Below are 16493 nucleotides of genomic sequence, written 5' to 3'. Positions count from 1 at the left end.
TTGCAGCATGCGGGGGCTTTTAGTTGTGTCATGTGGGATCTAGTTCCCTGACCAGGGATCAATCTTGGGCCCCCTAGGTTGGGAGCACCTGAGTCTTACCCACTGGACCACCAGGGAAGTCACTGTTCTTTGCATTCTTACTGCTCCTCCGCAGGCCCCCCAGGGTCTCTTTGGTGTCTTCCCTTAGTTTTCTTTCTGCTCCTCAGGCTGGATAACTTCAAAGGATCTGTCTCGAAGTCTGCTAGTCTTTTACTTCTCAAATCCGCTGTTGAAACCCTCTAGTGAAGTTTTCATTTCAGTCAATGTACTTTTCAGTCCAGGACTTCTGATTGCTTCCTTTCTATAATTCTTTTTAGTAATGTTCTCATTTCGTTTATCCGTTATTTTCCTGATTTTCTTTGTCCATGGTTTCCTAAGCTCATTGAACTTGTTTAAGATGCTTGATTTAAAGTTTTTGTTTAGTTAGTCCAGTGTCTGGGCTAATTGTTTTCTTTTTTTTTTCTTGTGAATGGCCCATACTTTCCTGTCTTTGTTTTAAATTTTTTGTTGAGAGCTGTATATTCTAAGTGTTGTAATGTGTGATCAGTGGCTCAGTCGTGTCCAACCCTTTGTGACCCTACATACTGTAGCCTACCAGGTTCCTCTGTCCATGTGATTTCCCAGGCAAGAATACTGGAGAGGGTTGCCGTTTCCTACTCTAAGTGTTAGAATGTGGTAAGTCTCAAAATGTGATCCTTACTCATCAGGGATTGCTAGTTTTTGCTTCTTGAGGGCTGGAACTGTTACTTTTACAAACTATTTTTGCAAAATGTGTATTCCTTGTTTTTCTGTGGTCACTGAAGTTTCTGTTCCATTTTCTCTGCTGTTTGTCAGTGACCTGACATAAGACCTGATTTTCTTAAATGTTTGACTCTAAATGGGGAGCAAGGGGAGGTGTATTCTGTCTCTTTTAATCTGATAGACGCTCCAGGAAAAGCCAAAGAAAACAGATTTGCCAGTAGGGTCAAATCCAAGGCAAGCATCAATGCTGATCTTCAGGGACCCATCCGCCCGATCAAACTGTGTGACCCCAGACTTTGGGAGGACAGTGTTTCCACTGTCCTGTCTGGCATCAGCCAGCTTCTTCAGGAACATAGGCTGCTATCCTATACAGCTGCAGCATGTCTGAGGAACGAGGGATATTGACTAGTTTGCACATGTTCTTCACTTGTGAAAGATCTGCAGCCTTTCCCTTCATTGTAAGAAGGACTCCTCAGGTTGTTAAAAGTTTCTGGTCCTGTTTCGAGTTACAAAATAGTTGATTTCAGTCATTCTTCATAGCTCAATGATTGCTTTGGTGAAGGGACAAACCTCTAGTTCCTACTCTGTCATTTTGTGTGACATCACTCTGACTCATAGTTTTAGAAGAATATATTCTGATAATCTGTGTTTTCTTAATTGGTCTGTTTAGATGATTTACATTTAATATAATTTTTGATTGGTTAGGATTTAAGTCTGCCGTTTTACTTATTTTCTATTTGTTCCTGCTTTTTTGGTGCTTCCTTTTCCCTTTTCTTGTCCTCTTATAGGATGGATACTTGAACATTTTTTAGTATGTCATTTTAATATAGCTGTGAAAGTAAATGTGTTAGTCGCTCAGTCATGTCCGACACTTTCCGACCCCATGGACTATAGCCCACCAGGCTCCTGGGTCCATGGGATTCTCCAGGCAAGAATACTGGAATGGGTTGCCACTTTCTTCTCTAGGGGATCTTCCTGGCCTAGGGATCGAACCTGAGTCTCCTGCATTGCAAGTATATTCTTTACCATCTAGCTATAGATTTTTTAAATGTAGCTTTTGTTGTATAGGTTTTCAGTGGTTCCTGTTGAGATTATGTTACACATACTCATGATAGGTTACCAGTAGTATCAACCTTTACAAGTTCAAGCAGAATGTAGGAACTTGACCACCTTTAGGTCCTTTTTCTTCCCTTTATGACATTGTTGTTTCAAATTTTACCTCTACATACGTTCAGAACCACATGAGACAACATTATAATTTTGTTTTCATCTATCAAACATAACTAAAAATTCAAGAGATTGTATTCACACAGATATTTTCCCTAAAAATTGCTTTTTCTTCATTCCTGATACTTCAAACTTCTGTTAATCTCTTTTTATTTGGAGAACTCTTCCTTTGTCATTTCTGTTAGAGCAGGTCTGATAGTGGCAGATCACTTCATTTCCTCCGTCTCTTGATATTTTTAGTTCACCTTCTTTCTGGAAAGATATTTTCACTGGATATAGAATTATGCGGTCATTTTTTTTTTATTTTGGCACTTTAAAAATGTTTTGTTACTTCCTTCTCTCCTCCATGGTTTCTGATGAGAAATTGTTTTTCAATTTCAATGAGAAATAGTATTTCAAATTGTTCTTTCTCTGTAGGTAATACTTTGTTTTTCTCCACCTGTTTTCGAGATATTTTTTCTTGATTTTTAATTTTCAGACATTTGATTATGATGTATCTGGGTGTTGACTTATTTGAGTTTATTCTTTTAGGGTTTGCTCAGGTATTTGAATTGGCAGGTTTATGTCTTTTGCCAAATTTGAGAAGCTTTCAGCCATTATTTCTTCAAATAGTTTGTGTGTGCTCTACTCTTTCTCCCCTCCTGGGACTCCAGTGACATGAGTGTTTGAGATCTTCTGTTATTGTCCCTTAGATACTTATGCTTTTTTTTTTTCTATTCTGTCTATTTTTCTTGGATTGGATCATTTCTACAGATACATCTTTAGATTCACTGATTCTTTTCTCTGTTAAATCTCTATTTTGCTATTGAGTCCATACAGTGCATTTTTTAACTTATTGTAATGTTTAATTCTGAAATTTCCATTTGGATCTTTAGGTATTTTTCTTTGATGAGACTTTCTATTTCTCAGTAAGTTTCAAGAGTGTTCATAATTATTTCTTGCAATATATTTATAACAACTGCTCTAAAATCTTTGTTCAACAATTTCAATATCTTTGTCACCTTGCAGTCAGTCTGTTGATTGTATTCCCTCATTTGAATTCTTTTTCTTAGCACTTAGTATGAGGAGTAATTTTTAAATTTTATCATGGACATGTTGAATATTATGTTATGAGGTTTTAGTTTTTTTTTTTAATCTATTTTAGGAGGAAACAATTTCCATATATTTATATTCAGAATGCACATTCTTATCTAATTTTGTGGGCTCTGATTTGAAGATCAGTTTCATTTTCACAGCGTTTTTCAGAGCTGTTCTGGCCTGCCCAGCTTGTGTACTACCCAGACCCCGACTTGGAACCTCAGAGTATTCCTCATTGAGGTTCAATTCCCAGAGCTTTTGCTGTGTTGATACTGATTGGTTTCACATGTGCACTGCTTAGGAACGCATGACCGATCCTTCGCACACATGTTTAAAGAATGCCTTTTTCTAGCTCCCTATTCTCTACTTGAGAGGGATTAGCTGCCACCTTTTTACTGTTACTCAGCGCAAGGTGTGGCTCCCCACAGTCTCCAGGACTGGCGGGTAGGGGAGAGGTGTCACCTCTGCTTTGCTGGTACCAGGTGGGCGTGGCCAACAGGGCTTTGTCTTACAGCCTCTCAGTACCTGGTGGGGAGGGAGAAAGGTGTGAGTTCTCTTGTGGCGTTTGCCTAGAAGTAGGGTGACTGTAATCAAAAGGGCACCATCTTGCAGAGCTACCCTCCTCATGACCATTTGCTGGAGAGGATAGGCTTTCCTTAGGGCCTGGTTTTTATGGGTTGCTTTGCTTTGAGAAGGGCTCATTGCCATTTTCTAGTTGCAGACTGCTCTTAACACCCAAGCCAAAATATATAGGAGTCCAAACAAACAGACCACCCAGGGAACTCACCACTGAGTTATCCCTTGAGTCTCCAGCCAGTTTGCCTTCTTTTCTCCACCTTCTGAGAGGTGTTTTTGATAGTTGTGTCATGTGTTTTGAACAGCAATTTTGGTTGTAAGTAGTGAGAGGAAGATGATGGAATGTGCATACTCCATCTTCTTTGCACCAGGAAACAGCATAAGGCATTTAAAATAGTTTTCTTGGGACTTTTCTTGCAGACTGGTGGTTAAGAATCTGCACCCTCAAAGCAAGGGTTGTGCATTCCATCCCTGGTCAGGGAACTAAGATCCTGCATGCCATACAACAACAACAAAAAAAAGTAAAATTGGTTTCTTGGTAAGTTTTAGAGCATAACTTCTCATTTCAATAACAATACACTTGTTCCTGTGTGATGAAAAATCCTACCGGTTTTGTGTTTTATGTCTCATGGTCCTATGCTGCAGCAGCCAGCCAAAACTTAACTCCAGTATACAACCCAGACCTTCCTCCTAAAGAGCTCTGTTGTTCAGCCCCGCTGCCTTTGTACTCTGGCTTATGAGACCTCTCCCAATCTTCTTCCTCCTTCCATCTATCCATTTGAGCCCTCTCCTCCAGGTGGCCTTTCAGCCCTTGCTGAACTTGGAGTAGGACTGTTGGGAGGATTAAATAGACCGACACATGTCAAGCACTTAGAGCAGCAGCTGGCACAGAATAAACGGTCTTGACATCATAGTAGTGGTTGTTATACCCTCAGTTTTGGCATAGCCTCAGCTTTAGGTAAAAGAAACCCCAGCTGTCTGGTTTGCCACCAAAGTAGGGAAGTCAGATTCTTGTCCGCTTCAGTTTAAAGATGAAATTCATTCATGCAAACATTTACTGAATGCTCACCATGTTGAGTATTGTGAACAAGACACAATGTCTGTCTTCAAAGAGTCCAGAGACTGTAGAGTAGGGAGTAACATATATGTAATAATAATAGTAATGAGCACAATTAAGTAAGTAACTGCAATGTAAATAGTCCATGCAAGATAGTAGGGACACCAGGGTGGTAGTGGCTGTATCTTTGGGACTGAGGAAGGGTTCACAGAGGTGGCAACACTTAGAGTGAATCTTAGAAAATACGTACTTTTTCCCCTGATGAGTAAATGCATTTCATACAGAAGCAGGAGGAACAGAATTTCAGACACATGCATCCGTCTGGCAGCTAGTTTAGTACTCACGTAATCTGTCGTGTGTCTGCCGTTGGGTTGAAATTGTACGTTTAGAGAAGCACACAAGCCAGACTCTAACCTGAATTTCAAGGTCCCTCATGATCTAGTCCCTACTTTTTAGCTTTTTTTTCATCTCCTCCATTTTTTCTCCCAATTTAAGTGTAGTTGACTTACAGTGTGTGTTAGTTTCAGATGTACAACAGAGTGATTCAGTGATACATGTACATATATTCTTTTTCAGATTCTATTTCAGGGAGTCCCTGTGCTATACAGTAGGTCCTTGGTGGTTATCTATGTTGTATATATCTAGCGTTTTCTCTTGACATTGGCATACAGATGTTTATAATTTTGTCTGATATAGTGTGTTAATACCTGCACAGGGATATGCAGTATCCATTCTCTTATTTTTAATTAATTGATTGATTTTGGCTGTGCTGAGTCTTTGTTGCTGCATGAGGGCTTTCTCTAGTTTCAGCAAGCCTTGGCTCCTCCTTGTTGCTGTGCCCAGGCTCCTCATTTTGTTGGCTTCTCTTGCTGCAGAGCAGAGGTTCAATAGTTGTGGTGTACGGGTCTAGCTGCTGCGCAGCATGTATGTGGGATCCTCCCAGACCAGCGATTGAACTCATGTTCTCTGCATTGGCAGAGATGGATGGATTCTTAACCACTGCACCACCAGGGAAGTCCCACAGTATCCATGGGATCTATGGATCTTTACACACCTCTTGGATCTGACTCTTGAGACAAGACCAGCAAGGGAGGCACATTAAATCCAAAGTATAAAGTGAGAAAGAAAAAAAATTCAGTCATTAACCTGAATTGAGGTCGAGGGAAAAGAGTACAGGGCAGCAGATGTTTGTGTGATGGCAACTCAGGTTGTTAACTGTACCCTTGCAGGGTCGCCCCACCTCCACTGTGTTGCTGACATGTCCTGTGCAGTTTCTTTTTATCCACAGCTGCCTCGGGCTTAATTATTTCTCCAGACTTTCCTTATTTTATCTGGATGAGAGTTAGGCAGATTCAATTTTATCTTCCACGCAGGGACTGCTGGGGCAGGATATCTACTAAACCACGCAGCTCTCCTCCTCTTTCACCAGTTTGGGAACAGCCATCGCCTGCTCTGTCTTCTCCAGTCTCTCTTTTCCTGAGACACTGCTGACTGGAGGCTGCTCCTGTTCGCAGAAGTTCAGCGGGGAGGACAGGAGCCAGGCCTCTCGGTATCTTCCGTCTGGACCCTCCCCTGCAGCACTTCCCTCTCACCTTGCATGCTCTTGTCACATGGACGTTCAGCATTCAAACACTCCAGCCTCTCTTTGGACCACAGTCATTATACCTGTTGATTCCTCTACCTAAAGCTCCTTCCAAGGTTCCTCTTAGCCCTTCACCCCCTCAGCCAAAGACAAGACCACCTCACAGAGGCCTTTGCTCACTGACCCTCTCGGCTGTTATACCCCGTCCTGTGCTATCACGACAGCTGGTGGCAGAATGAGTTTTCCGAAGATGGCCACAGAAACGTTTCCCGTCACACATGCTCATCTGACTAGATAACCTTACAGCTTCTTCCACTGAGTAGTGGGAGGTCTGTCTCTACCTCTTAAACCTGTGCAGATCTCTGTGATTGCCTTGACCAAGTAGGCAGAAGAGACTCTATGTTAATTCCCAGGCTAGGTCATCAAACGCTGTGCACTTCCACCTCTCTCTCTGGGAACGCTGGCTCTCAGAACTAAGCCGCCATACTCCAAGGAAGCACCTGGTAATCCACATGGAGACAGAGCACAGAGAAGAAATATGTACCTTTTCCCGGCCCATGATTCCGCAGATGTCCCAGCTGACAGCTGTTAGCAATGTGAGTGAAGAGGCATCTAAGCGATGCCAGCCTCCTGCCATTGGTCATTCCTAGCCTTTGGGCCTTCCTAGTTGGCTTTCAAATACTGAGTAGCAAAAACAAACCAGTCCACTAGCATCAAAGAATCTCTGAGGATAATGACTGGTTTTTGCCACTGCACTTTTGGTGGGTGTGCTGCACTGGGTCTTTGTTGCTGTGCCCAGGCTTTCTCTGGTTGCAACAAGCGGGGGCTACTCTCTAGTTGCGGCGTGTGGGCTTTTCATTGTTGTGGAGCACAGGCTTCAGGAGTTATGGCACACGGGCTCAGCTGTCCTGTGGTACGTGGGGATTCCTGGACTAGGGATAGGACCGGTGTCCCCTGCATTGGCAGGCAGATTCTTAACCACTGGACCACCAGGGAAGTCCACCACTGCATTCTTTATTGCTTTCTTATACTATTAGTAATCGAAACACTCTTTACTATTGACTAATTTGGTACTTTCAGTGCTTTTCTTACTATTTAATGTTAGACTACGTGCTCCTTGAGGGCTGGTACCGTGTCTGTGGTCGGCGTTGCTGTATACTGGGTAGCTCAGAGCAGGTAGCGGGTGCACGGTAAATGGTGAACTAACAACTGGAAGGGACGCATTTCTTCTCTTACCATGGTAGACACCAGGCACGTGATCCCACCCCCAGAACCGCTTCTGGCCCGCGGTTCTGTGCTTACCAGGTGACTCCACCCCTCGCAGGCACCCCCTTTTTCTCCCCACCCTGACTCATCTGTTAGTGAGAGACGCACCTGGTTGTCCCCACCACATTTCTAACTTTGCAGCGGTGCCTATACCTGTTCATACCACCTCTGCAGGGGGTAGGATGGAAAGGGTGAAAAACAGGAGGCCAGGAGTTCCAGAGATAAACTCGACACATTTTAAAATTCTGTTGAGAGAAGAAAATACACATCTTGGGTAGTTTGGTGTTTCGTCCTTAATGACAGTTCTTCACTGACAGTATTAGATTGTTGGAGTTAACAATCCACTGGGGACAAGCTTCAGGCTGCCCTCTAGTGGGAAGCAGCACAAGAGTCCTCTTTTGGCTCAGATGGTAAAGAATCTGCCTGCAATGCAGGAGACCAGGGTTCTATCCCCAGGTGGGAAGATCCCCTGGAGAAGGGAATGGCAACCCACTTCAGTATTCTTGCATGGAGAATTCCGTGGACAGAGGAGCCTGGTGGGCTTCAGTCCACAGGGTCGCAAAGAGTCAGACACAAATGAGTGACTAACACTGTCACTTTCATAACATGTTACACCCTGAGGCAACCTGGACCTCTGCAATGAAGAAAATTAGTGTAGGAACCAGCTCTGTCTTGTTGACTATGTATCATTAGCACTGATGATATTACCTGGCATTTAGTATAGGAGCTCAACTAATATTTATTGAACAAACTAACCAACATATACTGTTCATGAGTACTAGCACGTTTCTTGAGAACCTACTATGTTTAAGACACCAAGACAAGCACTGTAGGTTATGCAGATCACAGCCGGGTAGTAAATATTTTAGGTTTAGAGGTCATATGGTCTCTATTACAACTACTCAACTCTGCTCTTGTGGTGGAAAAGCAGCCACAGACAATAGAAAGCCTAATGAGTGTGTCTTAGTTCCAGTGAAACTTGATTTTTAACGATTAGTCTACAGTACAAATGTTGGTGTGAGACACAAGATTAAGGCCTAAAAGGCATGTGGCTTCCCACCTTTCTAGCTCTGGATTAATTGCTCTGTGGGAAGCCAGCTCCCATGTGATGAGGACACTTAAACAGCCCTGTGGAGAGGTCCGTGCAGTGAGAAAATGAGGCCTCTGCCAACAGCTGGCAGGGAACTGAGGCCTTATAACCAGGCAGTGAGCGTCTTGGAAGCAGAGCCTACACATGGCAGCGTAATGTCTGGACTGCCACTTCATGAGAGATCCGGAGCCCGAACCCCCACTTAAGCAACTCCCAAATTCCTGGCTCTGTAAGATAAGAGAGGTTTGTTGAGTTAAGCTACTTAATTGTGGGATAATTTGTTATGCAGTAATAGATAACAAATACATCCAGGGTTCCAGCATCTTCCCCATTGAATTACAGTGGTGCCGATATAGAACACTGGTTGACCACATGTATGTTAGTCTTTTTCTGGATTCTCTCTTCTGTTCCATTAACCTGTATGTCTGTGTTCATGTCAACATACTGTCTTGATTACTATAACTTTTGCTGTAAGTCTTGAAGTCAGATAGTATAAGACCTCCAATTTAATTATTTGTCAGTTGAGTTGACTGAGCTATTCTGGGTTCTTTGCACAGCTATATAAATTCTAAACCACCTTATCAATTTCTAGTTAAAAACCTGACATTTTCATTGGGATTGCACTGAATCTATAGATCAATATGAGAGAGAAATGGCTATCTTAACAATATTGAATATTCCAATCCATAAACATATATCTCTCTATTTAGATCTTCTTTAATATCTCTAAAAATTATTTACAGATTTAGTGTAATGTTTTAGTATTGCTGTCTTGCATATATTTTGTTACATTTAAATTTATCTGTAAATATTTCCCACTCCAGTATTCTTACCTGGAGAATTCCATGGACAGAGGAGCCTGGCAAGCTCCAGTCCGTGGAGTTACAAAGAGCTGGATACGACTGAGCAACTAATACATACTATTTTAAATTATTATCAAATGTTGGCAATATTCTATGTGCTGTATCCTTGTAGTTTATTTTATATATAGTAGTTTGTACCTACATAGTAGTTTGTTAATCTCCTACCCCGTCTTGCTCCTCTTCCCACTGGTAACCAGTAGTATGTTCTTTATTATCTATGAGTCTGTTTCTGTTTTTGTCACGTATTTTCTGAGTGTGCATTTTGCTCTGGGCATTCTCGTAGCCTTCTAAATACTCTGTTATACATAGATGATTATAAATGCCCTGCTTACCCAAAGAAACTCTACCCAGCTTTTCCTCCCAGACTTTAGGCAGGCTGCTTTAGTCTGTTATGAGGGTTGCCATAACAAAATATCATGGACTGAGTGGTATACACAACAGAAATTTGTTTTCTCACAGTTCTGGATGATGGAAGTCTAAGACCAAAGTGTTGGTACGGCTTCTTTTCCTGAGTCCTCGCTTCTTGGTTTACAGATGACCACCTTCTTCCGGTATACTCCTGTGGCCTTTTCTCTGCATCTCTCGTGTCTCTGCCTCTTCTTATAAGGACACTAGTCATATTGGACTGGGCCCCACTCCTATAACCTCTTTTTTAGGGTTCAGTATTTACATTTTGGGGGAACACAGTTCAGTCCGTAACAGTAGTCCATTGTTTATCTCAACTGTAGTCTTTTGCCCCAGGCATCTGTGGTTTATTTACCTTGTGATATTTTCAAGCAATGTCCACTTGCTTTTCTGGCCTAAGTGAGTTCCAAGTTCAGCAGAACAGAAAAAGTGCCTGCATAATTCCTTCAGGTAGTTCCCATACAGGTTAGAACAGAAATATAGGATAGTTTGCAAATAAGATCTGCTCTGCTCCCTATGGAACAGGGACCAGATTCCCACACTGGGAATGCAGGCTTCTGTCTTCTGGATTGCTGCTAAGCTGGAGAGTGGGTGGGAGAAAAGCAAGTGAAATGCCACAAAGCTTTCCACCACTTTTAAATGGCTGTTTTCTTGACTTAGCATTTGTTTGGTTTTTGTAAATCTTGGATTGTTTTCCAGAGTTCTGATAAAGTTATTTCTAATAGTTACTGCTCTGTTTTTTGATATTTATGTGAGGGGATGGGAGCTTGAAGATGCCACCTCTGCTGTTGTGCTTATGTCAATCTTATGTTTTTAAAAGATTTAAGTAACAAGAAAGTCATAAAAATTTACCTATGTTACCATTTCTGATGCTCTCCGTTCCTTCATGTAGATCTAGATTGCCATATGGGATAATTGTCCTTGGGCCTGAAGGACATTCTTTAACATTTCTTGTAGTTGGTCTAGTGGTGATGAAGATATTAAAAGATATTTTTCACTGGGATATAATTTTAATTTTTAGTTTTTTTCTTTCAGTACTCTAAAGTTATTACTCTACTATCTTCTCACTTGCATTGTTTTCAACAAGAAATTTGGTATCATCTTTATCTTTGTTCCTCAGAAACATTCTTTTTTCTTTAGAATTTTATCTGTATTGCTGGTTTTGACAATTTGACTTTGATGTGACTTGTTATAGTTTTCTTTATATTTCTTGTACTTGGGAGTGAGCTTCAGAATTGTGGGATTTAAAAATTTTTTTTTACTATGTTTGGAAAGTTTGGGGCCATTATTTCTTCTCATATTTTTCCATATCGCTATACTTAACTTTTTAAACATTTGAAATGTAATTATATTAATGACTTATTTTTCCTTTTTTGGCTACACTGGGTCTTGGTTGCTGCTCACAGGCTTCCTCCAGTTGTGAGCGAAGGCTGCTGTTGGTTGGAGTGCTTGGGCTTCGCACTGTGGAGGCTTCTCTTGTGGAGCACAGCCTCTAGGTGCTCAGGCTTAGTAGTTGTAGCAGTAGTTGCTGCATGCAGTCTCAGTATTTGCAGCTCGTGGGCTCGAGAGCATGGGCTGCAAGAGCTTAGTTGCTCCACAGCACGTGGGATCTTCCCGAACCAAGGATTGAACCTACGCCCCCTGCATTGGCAGGGGGTTAAGCACTGGACTGCCAGGGAAGTCGCTAAGGTAACTTTTAATGTCATTCTTTGCTAGTTTTAACCTCTGTGTCCGTTCTGGGTCAGTTTTGATTATTCTCCTTCTGACAGGTCATGTTTCCCTGCTTGTTTGTATGCCGTAATCTTTGGACGTCAGACATTGTGAAGTTTGCCTTGTGGAGTTCTGGTCACTTTTTATTCCTGTAAGGTTTCTTGAACTTTGTTTTGGGATGCAGTTAAAGTCCTTGGAAAAGTTTGATTCTTTTAGACTTTGCTTTTTGATCTATGAAGTAGGTTGAGAGCAGTGCTCAGTCTAAGGAGGATTATTTCCTCTGCTGAGGCAGCAGTGCCTTCCTGAGTACTCTACCCAGGGTCCTGTGAATTATGCTTTTCCCAGTCTGGCCAGGGGAACAGATACCTTTCCTAGCCATTTTTTAGTGCCAGATCCTGTTTCCTCTAATGCTTTTTCTTTGGCTTTGGGTAATCTCCTCATAAACATATACTGAGTACTGTGCTGAATACTCAAGGAGAAATCTCTGTAGACCTCTGGGATCCTGTTACAGTTCCCTTCTCTCTGGAATTCTTTTATTATTTTCTCTGAGCTACTTGGCATGTGGGATCTTAGTTCCCCAACCATGGATCAAACCCATGCCCCCTACATTGAAAGCACAGAGTCTTAACCACTGGACCACCTGGGAAGTCCCTAGTATTCTGTCTTTTAAACTTTACTGCTTTGGTAAACTCTTAGCTCCGTCACCTCCATTTCAGATAGGCAGGGAACTGACAAACAGCCCAATAGACTCCCTGAATCCTTTCTGCTGTTTCAACTGGATGCTAAGGGTGTTAAAAATGCCTTTACGGGATGCCTCCATCTCTGTTCCAATCTTCGCCCCAAATAGTACCCACTTTCTGGTAAGCATTGGGTTGTCTCACTCTGCATATACAGCCTGGCTGTATTTTACAGGGTTCTCCAGAGAAACAGAGCCAATAAACTAGAGATAAACACACACATATTTATTAGTACTAGGAAGAATTAGCAATTGGTTCATGTCATTACAGAAAACTGAGAAATTCCAAGATCTGTAGTCAGCAAGCTGGAGACCCAGGAGAGCTGATGGTGTAGTTCAGTCCAAGAAGCAGAAGAGCCAATAGTTGGAATTCTAGTCCAAATCCAAGTCTGAAAGCAGGAAAAGACTGATGTCCCAGCTCAAAGACAGGCAGAGAGAATTCTTTCTCATCCCTTTTGTTCTATTCAGACCTTCGGTGGATTGGTCGAGGCCCACCCACTGTGGAAGGAGCAATCTCTTTACTCAGTCTACCAGTTCAGTGTTCGTCTCATCCAGAAACACTCCCATAGACACACTGAAAAATTATGTTTAACAAAACATCTGGGCACCCCATGGTACAGTCAAGTTGAGACAAAATTAACTATCACACCACCATTCAGCCATAGATCTGTGGGGGTCCCACACACAGATTCCCTGTCTGCATGGCACCCTCCTTTTTCTTACTCTGCCCAATGGTTTCCAGCCATTTCAGTTGTTTCAAAGTCTGGCCTCTGCCTCCTGAGCCCAGTGGGTTCTCCCTACCCTGCTTAGACTCTAGCTCTCTGCAATAGTTGGAGAAACTGTCCCCAGGTAGAGGAGCTAGATCTGGGGGACTCACCTTATGAGTTTCTGCTCAGGGATCAGCCTTGTGGTTCCTGTTGTCCCCTGTCTGAAAACAGTTGCCTCAAAACTTGTGCCCATTTGTATAGTTGTCTATGGTAGGAGGACTATTGTGGTATCACTTAATCATGGTCAGACAGGTGGTTAATTTCCAACTGTTCTTATAGTATTTTGTTGTATGAATTATACCACTCTTCATCTGTTGTTGTGTTGGTCTACATTAGACATTCGGATGTATTCAAATAGTCAGTTATACAATGATGCTGCAGTGACTAGTCACTACGTGTACCCAGAAATGGAACTGCAGGGTCATGAGATACATTATTTCCTCAACTTTTTGCGATATTGCCAAACTGCTCTCCAAATTATATTGTTTTACATATCCACATACAGCACACAAATTCCATTTGTTCCACATCCTTGCCCAGACTGGACCTTGTTGAACTATTACATTTTTCTACTTTTGCAAACAAATGCCAGATGTTACCTTGTTACCCTGATGAGCGTGCATGAGTGCTAAGTTGCTTCAGTCACGTCTGACTCTGTGGGACCCTACGGACTGTAGCCCCCAGGCTCCTCTGTCCATGGGGATTTTCCAGGCAAGAATACTGGGGTGGGTTGCCATGCTCTCCTCCAGGGGACCTTCCCGACCCAGGGATTGAACCCACGTCTCTTATGTCTCCTGCACTTGGAGGTGGGTTCTTTACCACTAGTGCCACCTGGGAAGCCCTGTTACAGCAATAAATCCTTAAATTACCAGTAAGATTAAAAATATATATGTGTATGTACATACATATATATACACATATACATGTACATATGTATATATTTATTTATTTATTATTGGCTATTTGGATTTCCTATTCAGTAAGTTGCATTTGATATCACTGTCCTTCTAAACAATTGAGTCATCTTTTTGTTACTGATTCATTCCTAATAAATTCTAGTTACTGTTTTGGTTATATGAGTTAGCATCATGTTTTCCTAGTGGCTTAATATAGAAGTATTAAATTTTAATGTAGTTATAGTCATCTGTATTTTACTAAATGATTTGTGCTTTGAGTGTGTTCATTTCTTTAACCTCCTAACACTGGGGTGCCCAGCGCTTGGGCCTTGAACCTCTTTATCCACATTAATTCCTAAGAAATCTTAGGAAATCTTGTGGCATCTGTACACTACTGATGGCTTTTATCTCTCTGGAACACCACTAATACATGATAATTTAAAAGACCCTTGCTGAGCTATTAATAAATCCATCTTTCTTCTTCCCTATTATTGAAGTTTCTTGAATGGGAAGTCTGTATCCACTGCCTCCATTTCCTCATTCTATTCACTGTTTAACCCACTGCAGCTTGGCTTTTGTCCCACTATTCCACTTATACTATTGAGCTTTTTTTTCTCTTTTCTTTTTTTGCACTGCAACTTATGGGATCTTAGTTTCCCGACCATCGAAAGCACAGAGTCCTAACCACTGGACCTGCAGAGAATTCCCAGGATTTTTTTCTTAAGTAACACAGCCCACACTCTTTCCTTTTCAAATGAAGTTTTTTATGGAATCACAGTATATTAAACAGATAGAAACAGAATTGCACTGGCTATGGCCTGGGGAAGAGAACTGCTTGCTTTTCTCATGTCTCCATGTTGCTCCAGAGGCCTCTTTTCTGAGCCCCTCCAGTCTTTCCAGCTTCCCTGTTGCTCTAAACAGCCTAATCTCCAGCCATAACAAACTGTTTACAGACTCTTGTGTCATACTCCTTTCCATCTCTGTGCTTCTGCAAAACACTTCTTCTTTAACCTGCTTTTTTTAAAAAAATTTTTAAGCCAGTTCTCTCAACTCAAGTAGCACCTCCCAACCCATCTTCCCCTTTATCATTTCTTCCCTTTTTATGTCTCTGTTATCACAGTTACCACAATGAATCATAACTTTCTATTTATACATTTTTCTTCTGAACTAAACCAGGGGCTTCTAAAGATGAGAGACCCTGTGTTTCCCCCCATTAATCTCTTTAATGTATATCAGTAATAGAATGAATAAATCAATAAATGAATGGCTGAGGAAGCTGAGCTAGGCCAAAGCCTGAATTGGCAGACCAAGGGTTTTTTTTTTTTAACAGTTCTATTAAGATATAATTTAAATACCATACAATTCACAGGGCTGTGCAACATCACTGTAGTCTAATTTTTAAACATCTGTCACTCCCAAAAGGAAACTCTACCCTTTAATATCACTCTCCATCCCCTTACCCAGTCCTCCACAAACACTAATCTACTTTCTTAGGCCACCAAACTTAACACAGGTAAATTGATCACAAATCCTAAAAATCTACCTGGTTTTGAGGATGATGGGAAATTTGGTAGGTAATTGCCCCAATTTATAGGGCTTCCCTGGTGGCTCAGATGGTAAAGAATCTGCCTGCAATGCAGGATACCCATGGACTGAGGAGGCTGGTGGGCTTCGGTCCATGGACTCCCAGAGAGTTGGACACAACACTTTAATTAATTTTGCCTCCATTTATAAATGTGTACTGCAGAAACGCAAACTTATTTTATTACAGCTTCAGGTCTGATCTGCAGTTATTAGACTATTAGCCTGTTTAATCGAGAATTTACTAGTACTGCGTGCGTGCTCAGTCGTGTCCGACTCTTTGAGACCCCATGGACTGTAGCCTGCCAGACTCCTCTGTCCATGGGTTTTCCAGGCAAGAATACTGGAGTGGGTTGCCATTTCCTCCAGGGAATCTTCCTGACCCAGGGATAGAACCCTCGTCTCTTGCATTGCAGGCGGATTCTTTACCAATGAGCCGTCAGAGAAGCCCTTTTATTGGTACTAGATCCACCTTTAAGGAGGACGGTTAGTGTTGGCCTTGCTTCTTCTTATTGCTGTTAAAGTCAACTCCCTTTAGCAGTTTATACTTTGGCAGAAAACAGAGTAACTGAAAAAACTCTCAACCTCAGGTAGCACTTGTGAAGAGTGGCTGATAATCTGCTAATAGGGTGTTTAACTTTCTAGGAAATAAACATTACGTGAGTAGTCGTTTTCCGGGGCTTTTATTATTAATGCGATTCTTCCGAAAGGCTCATCTCTGGCTGGGTGCTGTGCGGACAGGCGGTAGACATCAAGAATCAGAACTCGCAGTTTCGCCAGGCGGCGTTTTCTGAAACCGGTCGGGTCTAGCGCGTTGCCAGGCAGTAGCATTTCCCGTAGCAGTCGCGCGTCCGCGTCGCGTGCGCAGTGACGTAGTCGG

The 16493-nt window shown here is 42.0% G+C and overlaps 1 long non-coding RNA gene across 1 annotated transcript; it reads right to left on the bottom strand.

The window, feature by feature from the left end:
- Positions 1 to 11172: 11172 nt before the first annotated feature.
- LOC120878582 lies at positions 11173 to 16482 on the bottom strand. Its single transcript, XR_005724584.1, has 2 exons — positions 16273 to 16482; positions 11173 to 12867 (listed from the first exon to the last, which is right to left on the bottom strand). It is a non-coding gene; the product is annotated as an uncharacterized LOC120878582 (long non-coding RNA).
- Positions 16483 to 16493: the final 11 nt, after the last annotated feature.

The sequence above is a fragment of the Oryx dammah genome, unplaced genomic scaffold (assembly GCF_014754425.2).
Source record: "Oryx dammah isolate SB20612 unplaced genomic scaffold, SCBI_Odam_1.1 HiC_scaffold_2, whole genome shotgun sequence".
Taxonomy (NCBI): Eukaryota; Metazoa; Chordata; class Mammalia; order Artiodactyla; family Bovidae; genus Oryx; species Oryx dammah.
The sequence above is the reverse complement of the archived record's forward strand: the minus strand, read 5'-3'. Positions and strand labels throughout refer to the sequence as shown.